Source organism: Budorcas taxicolor, chromosome 11 (assembly GCF_023091745.1).
Source record: "Budorcas taxicolor isolate Tak-1 chromosome 11, Takin1.1, whole genome shotgun sequence".
NCBI lineage: Eukaryota > Metazoa > Chordata > Mammalia > Artiodactyla > Bovidae > Budorcas > Budorcas taxicolor.
The window spans coordinates 104,973,026-104,981,703 of record NC_068920.1 but is presented as its reverse complement, the minus strand read 5'-3'; positions in this window follow the sequence as shown (position 1 = coordinate 104,981,703).

The following is an 8,678-nucleotide window of genomic DNA, read 5'->3' as shown; positions in this document are numbered from 1 at the left end:
CTTGAGACAAGTCCAGCCTCTCAGAGGGATTATGTGAAGAGAAACTTTCACTGAAGTGTTTTTTAAGTTGTGGCTTCTTAAAAGCTGCTGTCTGCTTGACACATCAAAGCAAGGCTGTAGATTTCCTTCGCAGCCACACATCAAACCCACACATAGAGCATGGTCTCACCAAGCCAGACACACTCATGCCAGCGAACAAATGTACAAGAAATAGTGCCAGCACTTGCCCTCTGTCAGACTCTGTGCTCACTTAACATGTTTCCTTCATTATCTTATTTGGTCTTCCCAGCACCTACTCAGGCTTCCCAGGTGGCGCTAGTGGTAAAGAATCCACCTGCCAATGAAGGAGACATAAGAGATGCAGGTTCAATCCCTGGGTTAGGAAGAGCCCCTGGAGGAGGAAATGGCAGCCCACTCCAGTATTCTTGCCTGGAAAATTCCATGGACAGAAGAGGCTGGCGGGCTACAGTCCATGGGGTTGCACAGAGTTAGACATGACTGAAGCGACTTAGCACACACCTAGTAAGTAGGAAACACTGCTATGTCCATTTTATAGAGGAGGGCGTTGAAGCCTGGAGAGGTTAAGTAACTTGCCCAAAGCTACAGAGATAGCACGCAGTAGACAGCACCAAAAAAGCCACCTGCTCACACTTTTAATGCTAAGTTCTGACTCCATCTGATGGTACCAGATGAGGCTGTCTATACTAAATATGCCAAATTGTGGGACTGTGAATACACATTTCCATTCCTGACAGTCTTGGCAATGTCCTGGTGCTGGAAAAATCTTCTCAGGGCTCACCACCAAGTTCTGTCCGTAACTCCTGAGGGACAGCCAATGAGCAGCGCCCCAGACAGACACTGCCTAGGGACCACACCAAGCAGAAACTGCTAAATGATCTTCCAAAACCTGTCCACTCAGGAGCCTGCGCTTCAAACTGTGATGCCCCAGCCTGATGATCGAAAAGCTGTTTCCAGGATCTCAACATTTCTATTAGCAATCACAAAATTACCCTTAATAACAGTTATCCTGTGTTTCCTCTAGCTGAGCGCCATGCCGCATTGCTCTGACACCAACCACCGCAGCTAGCAGGGCCCCCACAGGGAAAAGACTCAGTCCCACGTGATGGCCCCACTTCAGACACCAGCCTGGAGTGGGCTCCCCAGGCCACCTGCACTTCTGGCAGTTTGGCTATTGATCTGGGGGCTCCCCATGACACCCTTAAGTTTGAAGATTTGCTAAAAAAGACTGGCAGAACTCAGGAAAGCACTAATATTAATATAAACCAGTGATCACAGTCTCTGGGAAAGGGATACACAGAGTTTGAGGGCTGGGTGGGGGTTGTCCCAAGGGCAGAGGTTTCAGGCTCTCTGTACCTGGGGTCTAGGAATGTCACATGAGGGACATGCATGTGTTGACCAATCACAAGGCTCCACTGAGCCCTGGACCCGAGTTTAGTTGGGGTCTTATGAGGTGGACATCACTGACTGAATACTTGGCCATGTGACTGAATTCAAACTCCAGTTGCCTTCCCATCTCCAGAGGTCAGACTGGCCCAAAGCCCCCACCATCTCATCACTGGATTGGTCTTTCTGGTAATTGCCCCCATCCTGGAAGGTTCACCAAGACTCACCTCTTTAGCACAACAAAGACCCTCTTATAACTCAGGAGATTTCAAGGGTTTTAGAAGCTCCATTTCTAGACCTGGGACAAAGACCAATTCTTTGTACTACAGTAAGGCAGTAGTAGCTAATTTAAAAGGCAGTCTTTCTGCTCCTGGCTGGAAATCCTCATTACTGCTGGCTGCACTGGGAATAGCTTTGAGCTAATTCTGGCAGGTCACTAAAGAATAGGAAACAGGGAGGTGGGAGGGGGGTTCAGGATTGGGAACTCATGTACACCTGTGGTGGATTCATGTTGATGTATGGCAAAACCAATACAGTATTGTAAAGTAAAATAAAAAAAAGAATAGGAAACAGAGGCTTCTTATTTCAGCATTTGCTTCAGAGTCAAAGTGAGGGGTGTGCACAGGGCTGGCATTGGCAAAGCCTTGACTTCCTGAGGAGGAGCTGGGGGCCGGCACAACACCCAGCTGCCTCCATTCAGCAGGGTCAGGAAGCCATGGGAACTGAGCTGGGAGGGGACCTGCCACATCCCACGGCACACTCAGGGCATCACATGCACAGCCTGCTTTATATGGATATGCCTGACTCCCAGCAGAAGACTCGAGAAACCCTTTCCCTCATGGCGAGGTGAGAGATGTGAAAGGGAGGGATGTGATGAGAGGCTGTCTGGGGACTTGAAAGGAGGAAAGGAGAAGCCCTGCAGGATGGACGGAGCTGCAAGGGGCCAGGACCCTAGGGGATGTGGGGTTCCCTCCACAGGTCTCTGGGAGGTGAAAGTGCAGGTCTGTGAGGCCTTGGACGTGGAGAAACAAACATCATCCCAAGGTACAGGATGACTTCTCATCAGCTGAGACTTCCGTGCCTGATGCTTGGTAATAATCTGAAGGCATGGGTTCGCTGCCTCCGCTCTGGGTGAGGCTTCAACTCTTAATAAACTGCAGCTGTGCCTGCAGCCTCTGTCGCTGCAAATCTCTCCTGCCAGTTAAGGAAACGTCCTCCAAAATGATCAAATCTCAAGGTGGTGCAGATCCTCTGCTAGCAACAGGCTGCAGAAATCAGTTCATGTGTCATGGTACCAGTTACTGGTACTTTTGCAAAGATCCAGGACACACAGGTGGAGGATGCTGTCAGTGTCAGAGCCTGGATCAGTTTTTGCCTTAAAATAACCATACAGCCTAATAGTGTTTCCCAGGTGGCTCAGTGATAAACAGTCTGCCTGCCAATGCAGGAGATGTGGGTTCGACACCCTGTGTCAAGGGTCAAATAGAAAATGGAATAGAAAATGGCAACCCACCCAAGTATTCCTGCCTGGAGAAACCCATGGACAGGGAAGCCTGGAGGGCTACAGTCCACAGGGGTCGCAAAGACTTGGACATGACTGAGTAACTGAGCACATGGCCTAATAGGAAGAAATGTTGGATAAATGATAGAAAAAACATTTTCCCCCCATTAGTATAGTACACCTGAAATGCTGTGATGATACAGCTCAAATGGATAGTGTCTGTAACTCACTGACCTGTTTCATCATCAGCAGGGGGACATGAATGGCACCAGGGACATACGAATAGAGGCTCATCATACACATCACTGGTCCCTGGGCGGTGATGAAAAGGGGCTCCTTGATGGAGCACACACAGCCTTTTCTGGAATGGTGTCTTTGACTGAGGCTGTTGAGGTCCTGCTGGCCAGGTTGAGGAGCATGGCCTGTGCTGTGTGGATTTCTCTCTTTTCCTTTTAGGATTCCAACATCAGCATCTGGCCGTGCTAGGGCATAAGTTCCGACTGGGTGCTTTCTGCCTATTTCAACCAATTTTCTTTGTTCTTATCTTTTGCCCACTTTCTGTCGCCTTTGTAGCCAAGCTTCTGGGAAATGTAACATGCGGACAAGGATTAGAGACAAAACAAAAAAACCCACTGCGAGAAATCATTTTGATGCTTCTACCTGCTCTGGAATTCTGATGCCCAAATCTTATGTACTAATCTCAGAGAAATGAGTCCCATTTCTGCATGGATGTTCCACAAGTGCACAGAGTATTCAAATGCTCCTTCAAGTAATTCAGAAAGAAATCACATTCTCAAAAAGGCACAATTTGTGATAAGTCATCTGATTAAATTATGCAATGTAAGCACCGGCCCAGACCAACACCACGACGCAGCTGAGCATTGCGTATGTTTGTGCTCAGTCACTTCAGTCGTGTCCAGCTCTTTGTAACTCTATGGACTGTAGCCCACCAAGCGCCTCTGTCCATGGGATTCTCCAGCAGCTGAGGGAGCCGAGGGTTAATACCATCTTATTAAGGCTAAAGAGAAATTAGGGCTTCCCTGGTGGCTCAGTGGTAAAGAACCCACCTACAAATGTCAGAGATGTGGGTTTGATCCCTGGGTCAGGAAGATCTCCTGGAGAAGGAAATGGTGACCACTCCAGTATTCTTGCCTGGAGAATCCCATGGAGAGAGAAGCCTGGCGGCTACAGTCCATGGGGTTGCAAGAGTAGGACACAACTCAGTGATGAAACAATGACAGCAATGAAAGAGAAGTTACTCCTGGGCTTTGCTTCTTGAATACTGTCCTACCTACCCCCTGAGGTTGACAAGCTTGGTTGCTGGTTTTCTTGAATGGAGAGTTTCTTTTCTTTTTTTTAACACACACGTTGATGGATGATGCCTCTGCCACAGCTGCCATTTGGCCAGGTTTTCTCTTGGTTTGAGAAACTCTTGTGCCCTTTGTGTGTGTGTGTGTGTGTGTAGTTGTCTAAAACCTAAGTATTTGTTTTAACACTGAGATGATAGTAAAGAAGATGTGGTGTATGAGCTACAGCGAGGCACTCGTGCATCTTAACAGCCTTCAGGAGTCATTTTCTTTCAAGAACCATTTTTCTAAAATTAGCTATCATCACATCTTCAAGAAAACACTCAGCCTGCCAAGCACAGGAGGGGGCTGCCCTGGAGGGAGTGCTCCTGTCTCTTCAGCACCTCAGGCCTTCCCTTCACAGAGGACCTGCTTTCTCTTTTTCATTGTTTATAAATGTGAGGAATCCTCAAGGCCAGTAACAGTCCACTCCTTAGGGCATCCTCTCCATCTCAGCCCATTCTTAGGCTAATGTCGGAAGAATAGAAAGGAAAAGGTCAGCTAGGTCGAGCAGAACTCCTGGTGGGAGGATAGCCCCTTCTCTGTCTCTCTCTTACCAGCAGGAGGGCAATTCATCCTCAGAAGGAAGGGCACCCCACTGCTGGCGGCTTCTGGTCAGTGATCCCAGGCCCTCCAAAGGATGCCGCAGGCCCTCAAAAGGATGCCGCAGTCCCTGACGGGAGGAAGGATGCTACCGGGGGCTGGACCACTGGAGGGAGCTCGCTGGGCAAATGTGTAAGTTACAAACCTTAGCACCAGGCTTCCCCTCAGAGCAAAATGTGGCGGCTGGGGCAGTGTCAGTACAGAAGAGCGTGATCCACTTGATATCCTATGAGCGGCTCCCAGCAAAGGAAACCCGTGTCATGGGGTCACGTTAGGTCAGGCAGGGGCAGGGGGGATTATGAACAGCAGATGTCAGGGGGGTGGACCAGACCAGCATCACTCTCTGCTATCAGCAGATGCCCCTACAAACCAGTCACTGTATCTATACCGTTTCATTTTAATTCTTCATTCTCAGTTTTACCCACTCCAGTATTCTTACCTGGGAAATCCCATGGACAGAGGAGCCTGGCGGGCTACAGTCCATGGGGCTGCAAAGAGTCGGACACAAATGAGTGACTGAACACACACAATGTTTATAACAAACTCCTTACAAACGTTATTAATCTCATTTGGCTCTGAATGTTTCCCTTCCTCTACACCGTTCCAGAGTCCCAGCTTTTTCTATTATATCTCAAAGCTGGAGATGGTGCACCTTGCTTAAAATTTTAATGAAATTTTTTTCCCCTCTCTGCCACAAATACCATGCTGAATTCTAGCCTATGTCCCTGCACTGATGGGATCACGTGGTCCCCTAAAATCCTGTTTCCCCTAACATCCTTTTTTATGTTTACAGAATCCACAGGGCTCTGAGCTGGCAGCCACTAGAGAGCCTTGCCCAGCTGGCCAACCAGATGAATTCCGCCCATCAGAAGGGGAGGCCAGGTCCCAACACTTTCGGAGGAGCTCCAGGTGTGGAGGTCCCTGATCCCAGGGGGTTTGCTCTCTCAGTAGGAAGACAAGGTGATGATTCTGACTGCCTTCACTGTCCCAAGATGGGTGAGTGGACAGAAGAGCGACTGGGATTGAAGTCATCCTGGTTGCTTCCAAGAGGAGGGGACCAGAGGTGGACCCTGAGGGACAGAGTGGAGTTGGGGTGGGGCTCAGACCCTTCTGGCCAGGGTGGTGAGCCTGGCTGTCTGGTATGCACATGGGCGACCAGGAGTGGTGGGATGCCCCTCTCACTGGGACCATCTTCCTCAGCAGGAAGGTCTGTCCTCCGGCAGCAGGGCAGATGGCAAATGGTTGAAAAGGCAGAGACTTGTTGGATTTAAAATGGATAAACAACAAGAACCTACTGTACAGCAGAGGGAACTCTGCTCAATGTTATGTGGCAGCCTGGATGGGAGGGGAGTTTAGGGGAGAATGGATACATATGTATAGCTGGCTGAATACCTATGAAATGAAACTATCACAACACTTTTAATCAGTTATACCCAATAGAAAATAAAAAGTTTAAAAAAATAAGAGGCAAAGGTTCACATGGGCAAGTGGCACTGGGCAGCTTTTAGCTCTCAGAACTTTCTGCAAGGTGGGTGGCAGGTGGTGGCAGGGCAGGGGGGTTGGGAAACCTGTTTCTGGCTGTTCAGAGATGCACAAGCTGCCTGCCAGCTGGGGTCTCTGGCTGCCTGAATCTGCTTCGGACACAGTGGTCTGTTTGTTTTACGATAATAAGCATTCAGATATTTACACTTTATACCAGTAATGTGCCAAGGCTCATGGCTGAAGTAGCTCCAACACTCACGGTGATGGGAAGGATGGGAAATGGCATACTGCATGGGGATGTAATGTTTCTCCCAGATTCGTGGTGAAAGCATCAGTGGCTGGCAGGTGGTCCTCACGAGGAGGCCTCCAGCCAGCAGGAACCCTGCTTCCTCAAGAAGTGCAGGCCTCCCTTTCTTGTCTGAGAGGGTCCGGAGCATCACCGGCAGGAGACGGGATGCAGTGGTGGGGGATGCTGGCACCACCCAGGGGCAGCTCAGGGACACTGCCCCAGAGTCCAGACTGTGGGTTGGACAGTGAGACCCACGACTCTACAGTGTGTAGCTGACCAGAAGGCCCTGAGGTCGGACAGCCTGTTCTGAGCCTTCTTGTCATGTTAGATAAATCCGTTAAGCCTCAGCTTCTTCATTCAACATGCACCATATGTGTCCTAACCCTCATTGGTCTACAAGACTCACCACAGTACCTGGCCCACAGTGAGAGTTCAAGACACAGTAGTTTTCAGCTCAGGTTTGGTATTGTGTAAAAGTAAAGAAGTAACACCGCGCAGACATAGAGAATAGACTTGTGCACACGGTGGGAGGAAGGAGTGTGGGACAAACTGAGAGTCGCATAGACATATATACACTATTATGTGTAGATAGCTAGTGGGAAGCTGTATAAGGGAGCTCAGCTCATGCTCTGATAACCTAGAAGGATGGGTGGGGGTTGAGAGAGATTCAGGAGGGAGGGGTTATACGTATCCTGGTGGTTCAGATGATAAAGAATCCACCTGCAATGGGGGAGACCTGAGTTTGATCCCTGGGTCGGGAAGATTCCCCTGAAGAAGGGAATGGCCACCCACTCCAGTATTCTTGCCTGGGTAATCCCATGAAGAGAGGAACCTGGTGGGCTATGGTCCATAGGGTTGCAAAGAGTCAGACATGACTGAGCACGCAACACTCGCCCAAGAGCCCAGAGAAGAGGGCGCTTCGGAGACCCCCTCTCAAGAGTCTTCAAACACCCCATGAGGCATGTGCACTCCATCAGAGTGCATGTGGGCAAAAGCCACTTCCTCAAACTCCAAGCTCACTGCTCTAGCTCTGTCTGCACAGAAGAGTGCGAATAAATGTCAGGGAAGCACTGAGGCAAAAGTGAAGCTGCAAAGCAAACCCAGCACATGCTACTGTTTATATAAAATCTGACAACTCCAATACAAATGGCAGATAGAAGCTCCTTTAAGGAGGGAGGGAAGGGCCTGGGTGAGAGGAGGAGGGGCCTTAAGTCACCACTCAAGCATGTCTGGAGTAAAATGGCAAAATATTCACAACCGTGCAGTCTGAGTTTGGAAACACTATTTCTGTTTTACACAGATTTCAAGTATTTACGATTTCAAACATAACAAAATTTGTTAAGATAAAACTTGTCCTGAAAGCTGTAAAAATAAGAATAAGAACTCGTTAATTGTGTTTATATTTATGTTTCTGTTTCCCGATCTCTTTGGGTCATAATTCCTGCCAATACATCAGCACAAAATATAAATCTGACAGTGAATTCCAGCTTTGGTGAGGACTTTCATGTGACAACGTTATCAGTCTGGAAGAGAAAAGCTCAAAGCTAAAATGATTTACGGAAGCGTAAAAGAGCTCTGAGCTCACAGCAGGCTGTGAGAAAAACATTAATTTTTGTTTTAAAACACACATACACACTTATCATGGAGTCAAACAGGAAATCAACTTGAAGATTTAATATAAAACATGAGACCTTAAAGACACTTCTTTGTGTGGAGCTTTCAACTCTGCCCTGAGCTTCAAAGCCAAGTTTTCCATCTGCAGACCTCACCTCAGCAAAGGTGCGAGGGGCTAGGGTGGACTCAGTGGACCTCAGGAAAATCCAACGTGGTCTGGACGTTTTCGGTCTAGCCTGCTTCTCCAGTTTTCAGTTTCAGAACCAGTAAAATGTTTCCAGGTTATGAAATAGTTTCTGAAGTTTCTCTGAGTTTCGGCCACCCGTGATAACGTACTCTAGTTCCTACCCGCCTCTGGTCACTGCCAGTCACTGGGTCACTGTGCCCTGGCTGAGAGCTGCACAAATGTTCTTGCATCGGGTGTGTGTGCGCACAAGCA